We start from the raw sequence: 6,045 nt of genomic DNA on the forward strand, positions 1-6,045 counted from the left end.
CCTATTGACCAGCACTTTGTCTATTATAGTATAAAGGTTAGGAACCACAAGATGTAGAGGCTCAACTATGTCATTTATTGTTCTTAAGTCCTGGACCAAATTCCATCTACCACTGGGTTGTTTTACAGCTTGGAAGTCTGCATGCAAGGCAGAGGTGAAGTAAGGAACTGCTTATGAGGTTTTCCGTCAACTAAAAAATAGTGAGAAGAGTTGAGACCTCAGAAGGCTTTTAGGACCAAATAGTAGGCTCTCGTGTCCAGGAGAAAACGAATATACTTACCAGTATATTCACCTACAGCTCTTCTGGGAGGATCTAAATCTTGTTTGTTTTCTTTTTAAGAGCTTATTTAAGTTGACACATGAGGTTACCCACCTCGGAGTTTTTGTGGGGACTGTGGCAGGCTGCTTTTAAAATAGCTCCCAATAATCTTGCCTTCCTGGATTTCCATCTTGCCCATATAGTCTCTTTCTGAATCTTCCCACTTATTTGTTCTAATGAAGTGGGCTTCCATATTGTGAGTCATCCTACAGAGGGATCCATGAAGCAGGCAACTTATTGAGGCCTCACAGTCAGCAAGGAACTAACTCCTGCCAATGACCTTGTGAATGTGTTTAAGAGGAGACTCAGTGGGATCTTGATGTAAATGTGGCCCCAGCCAATGCCTGATAACAGCCTCAAACCAAAGAATATGGCTAAACTGCACCCAAGCTCCAATTTGCAGGAGTCGTAAGATAATAAATGTTGTTCTGAACAACTAGATTTTAAAAGAATTCTATAAACAGCAACACATAATTAATGAAATTATTAGATGACATAAGGAGAGAACTCAGAACACTACTTATTAGCCTAGGGGTAAGAAGCTGTGCTGCAGTCCAGAAGGCATGTGATTCGAATCTGCCAGCTGCTCTGAGGGAGAAAGATCTCCCATGTGATTAACTGCCTCTGAAAATCCACCGGAGGGTCAGCCTTGGGTCGGTTCCGACTCTGTGGTACACAACAACAAACAATTTACAAGAGAGATCTGCTGGTCTAGTTGTTAAGAAGCTGCATTGCCAACCTGTTGGCCTGCAGTTTGAATCTACCAGCTTCCCTACAGAACAAGGATGGGCAATCTCCTCCTGTGCTATTATACTGCCTCTCAAAACTCACTGGGCGGTCAGCTGTGAGTCAATTCCAACTCAGTGGTACATACCAACAACAACAAACAACTTTATAGGAAACTCTGCTGGCTTAGTGGTAAAGATCTGTGCTGCCAACCCAAAGAAAGAGGTTCAAATCCACCAGCAACTCTGTGGGAAAAGATGGACAATGTCCTCCAGTGCAATTTACAGCCTTTGAAAACCCACTGGAGGGTCAACTATAAGTTGGTTCTGACTTGATGACAATTTATTAAGAAGCTCTGAAGACCTTTTGCTGTTAGGTTCCATCTATATCATAGTGACCCTATGATCAACTAACTGATCAGGTTGAATATTGTCCTATCTTGTGCCATACTCTTAATCTCTGACACACTCAAGCCCATTGCTGTAGTTACCATGTCAATCCACCTGGTCAAAGGTCCTCCTGTCTTTCACTGCCCCTCCACCTTTCCAAGTACAATGTCCTTCTCCAAGGAATAGCCTCTCCTAGCAATATGCCCAAAGTATGTGAGATGAAGCCTCATCTTTGCCTCCAAGGAGTACCCTGACTGCACCTTCTCCAAGACATTTATGAGTGTTCTTTTGGTAGTCGATGGGATATTCAGTACATTCTAGAGACTGTTGTTGTTATGGGCCATCAAGTCACCTGTAACTCATAATGACCCTATGTACAACAGCTCTGAAGTCTGCCCTGTCCTGAGCCAATTTCACTGAGTCTGACACACCTACCCCCATTACCCTAATTACTGTGTCAATCTATCTCATCCAGGGACTTCCTCTCCTGTGCTGTCCCTCCACTATTTCAAGCATGATGTTCTTCTCCACGGATTGGTCCCTCCTATCCACATGCCCAAAGTATGTGAGACAGAGCTTCAAAATCCTAGCCCCCAAGGAGAAACTTGGTTTCACCCTTTCTAAGACAGACCTATTTGTTTTTGGTGGTCCATGGTATGTTCAAGACTCTTCTCTAGTACAACTCAAAGACATCAATTCTTCTGTAATCCTTAGTCATTGTCCAGCTCTCTGATGCATAGCAAGTAATTACAAAGACTATGGCCTGGATCAGGTACACCTTAGTCTCTAGACTGACATTATTGCTTCTCGGAGAAAGGTCCTTGACAGCAGACTTCCCCAAAGCAATTCGTCTTTTAATTTCCTGACTGCTGGTGCCAAGAATGTTCATTGCAGAGCTGAAAAAGCTGTAATTGTTAACAACCTCAATCTCTTCTTCATCTAAAATGGTGCTGCCAATTGAACTAGTGGTGAGAATCTTTGTCTTCTTGGTGTTGAACTTCCATCCATATTGAAGACTATAGTACTTGATCTTCTGCATCAAATGCTTCAGGTCCTCCTCACTTTCTGTAAACGAGGTTGTATCATCTGCATAACGTAGGTTGTTGATGAGTCTTCCTCCAATCCTGATGCCACATTCCCCCTCACAAAGTCCAGCCTCCTGAATGATCTGTTCTGCATATAGATTGAAAAGGTATGGAGACAGGACACATTCCTGACACATTCCCTGCCTGATTTTGAACCAAACAGTGATTTCCTGCTTAGTTCTGAGGACTGCTTCCTGGTCCTGGTTTCACATAAGCAAGGGCCTGGGATTCCCATTCTTCTCAAGGTTAGCAAATGGATTTCACCTGATGGTCTAGAGACTAAGGTGCACTTAATCTATACAATGGTCTTCACAATTACTTGCTATGTAACAAAGAACTGGACAATGACTAAGGATGACAGAAGAAAAATCGATACCTTCTAGTTGTGATGCTGGAGAAGAGTCTTGAACATATCATAAACCTCCAAGAAAACAAAGCAAATAGGTCTGTCTTGGAGAGGGTGAAACCAAGTTTCTCCTTGGAGGCTAGGATTTTGAAGCTCCATCTGGCATACTTTAGACATGTGGCCAGCAAGGACCCATCCTTGGAGAAGGACATCATACTCAAAAGCATGGAGAGATAGTGCAGGAGAGGAAGACCCCAGAGGGGATGGATTGATACAGTAACTGGGGCAATGGCAGTAGGTGTGTCAGAGTCAGTGAGATTGGCTCAGTACAGGGCAGGCTTCAGAGCTGCTGTACATAGAGTCTCTATAATTCTCAGGTGACTTAACAGCAACTCTAACATCACAGTTCAAAGGCATCAATTATTCTTCTGTCATTTTTACTCATTGTTCAGCTCTCAGATACATAGCAAGTGACTGAAAAGATCATGGCCTGAAAAAAATTTATCTGAATCAGACATACCTTAGTCCTCAAACGGACATCATTGCTCCTCAATGATTTGGAGAGTCCCCTAACTACAGACTTTTCCAGTGCCATACATTTCCTGAGCTCCTAATCTGAAGGTAATCTTACTACGTTGTTGTTGATGTTGTTGTTAGGTGCCATCAAGTCGTAGACAACTCATAGCGACCCTATGAATGAAAGGCCTGAGCACTCGTCATAGAGTTTCCAGAGGCAAGCCATTTCAGAAGTGGATGCCACTTCTGCTTCCAGGCTTGTTTAAATCGGGAAGCTCCAGCAAACACTGTCCACCATGGGTAACCCTTACCACATTGGACACATTAGTGTCACAGTCTTCAGCACCACAGCAGTTACCTCTGTACAGCAATGCACAGACCAGTGCTATACCACCTAGAAGAATGTTTGACAGGAAAACAATTTGAACCAGGCCTGAGGGCCACAGATTAGAATCATCCAACTTCAGCTTGGTAGCATAACTTTCTGTCCACTAGGTCAATGTAAATCTCTCTGTGTCTGTGTCTCGTTGATATTGTTAGGCACCGTTGAGTCGTAGAAGACTCATAGTGACCCTATGAATGAAAGGCCTGAGCACTATTCATAGAGTTTCCGAAGGCAAGCCATTTCAGAAGTGGATGTCATTCCTGCTTCCAGGCTTGTTTTAATGTGTTAAATCTTACTATAGCCAGTTCAGATGTTATCAACCGCAACTTGGGAGAAAGGTGGGATATCTCCTCCTGTACAATGTATAGCCCCCAAAAGCCTGCTGGAGGGTTAGCCATGAAGTGACTCTGACTTGAGTTTGAGTTTTTCAAATAACTTCCAAAGACAGAGTCCATGCCAATCTACTTGAGCTCCTAGCATAGTACTACACACCAAGTTGTTGGATCAACAATCAACATTTTTGTCAAAAAACAATAAGGAAAGGTTAAGTTTATGGATACTCCTTCTAATGCATTTTCCAGACTGTGACCCTCCAGGCCATAAAGGTGTCTGCCGAAAGTTGGAGGAGCAGTTTGAATAGCCAAATTTTTCCCTCTAGACAGAGCTAGACCAAGCAATGAGGTAAAGATTTGTCCTCAACCAGACTAGGGTGCCAGGTGTCATTGTGAAGTCACACAGCTCCTTCAGCCCAAGCTATAGTTCCCAGAAGCACAGGTATCACAAAGCTAGCCATTGTGTCTGCCCTACAACCCTGGAGGGCAGAGAAAGCAATGACTCCAACCTGCCCACATAAACAATGCTGGGGCAGGGAGAGAAGGGGAGAGACTGTCTCACTTGGCTGGGTAACATCATTTTTCTGGACTGAAGAAATGCATGCCAGAGAGGTTAAAAGTGAAAGTCAGCTCTTATCTAAGAAGGCACTATTCCACAGAGGCCAGTCCCCATAGTAAGAAAGCTGTGTGCAGAGTGAAAGGAGTCCCAGTGGTACACTGCTTAAAATATGTGGTTGCTGAGCAATAAGTCAGCAGTTTGAACCCAACAATTGCTCCTCAGAGGAAACATGAGGCAGTCCACTTCAGTAAAGATTGTTGTTGTGGTTGTGTACTGTCAAATCAGAACTGACCCTTAGATGACCCTCCAGTGGGTTTTCAGAGGCAGTTAATCGCACAGCAGATTGCCTATCTTTCTCTCCACGGAGCAGCTCATGGATTTGAACTGCGTGCCTTCAGGATTACAGCAGAGCTTCTTACCATAGGCTGCCAGAGTCTTGGAAACCCTGTGGGACAGTTGTATTCTGTCCTTTGACATTACAGGTCAGAAGTAACAGCAGTGGCTTTGGGTTCTGGAGTGGTACACAGTGATTGGGAGTATGCCAAGCCCTTCTTCCCAAGGGGGTTCTTCATCTGCACATCACCTGGGGCTCTGGTGATACAGTGATTACACTTTCAGCTGCTAACCGAAAGCCTGGGGACAATTCTGCTCTGTCCTACAGGGTCACTATGAGTTAGAATTGATTCCACAGCAATAAGGAGTAATCACCCACTTGGGCTTTAAGAGACAGCTCAACATGCCCTCCACAACAACTTCCCTAACTTCCCAGACAAACCCAGACTCGTCTTTCCTGAGCTCCTGCTGTATCCTGTGCATCTATAGGTGCAAGTTATACTGGAGGCCATTGTGAACACGCACCCAGAAAGTGTCTGGCCCATCAGGTTAAAAACCAGCCCCTTCACTGTTGTAAAATGGGACTGACATCGGGGTTGAGGGCAAACTGAGAAAGATGGGATAAATAATGTGTACTGCACTGAAACAGATGAAGGAGGGAACTGTTTAAGATATGTGATTAGATATTATTGTCATGACAGGAGTCCAGAACGAAGGCTGCATAGTGGAGTGGACTTGGAGGAAGGGATTGTATAACGATGGAAGAATTTTTCTTTTACTTTTCAAAGAAAAGAGTGAACTGGGGGCCGAGTTGGAGGGGCAAGGAGAAAAGTGCAATAATAAATGAATGGAAACCCTAAGTCTCTGTAAACTTTCATTAAAATTAATTTTTAAAAAAAACTGGCTCCTTGAGGACCAGCACTGTGTTTTATTGCTTTTGTATGTCCCAGTAGAGTGGACAAAGCTGAGGTCAATGCTAAATTACAAAGGGCTGTTATATCTGGAATTCCAGAGTGGCAGGAGTACATTTCTTTTGTGTGTGTGTGTGTGTGTGT

The sequence above is a fragment of the Elephantulus edwardii genome, unplaced genomic scaffold (assembly GCF_000299155.1).
Source record: "Elephantulus edwardii isolate Elephantulus edwardi_28Jun2011 unplaced genomic scaffold, EleEdw1.0 scaffold00009, whole genome shotgun sequence".
Lineage (NCBI taxonomy): Eukaryota > Metazoa > Chordata > Mammalia > Macroscelidea > Macroscelididae > Elephantulus > Elephantulus edwardii.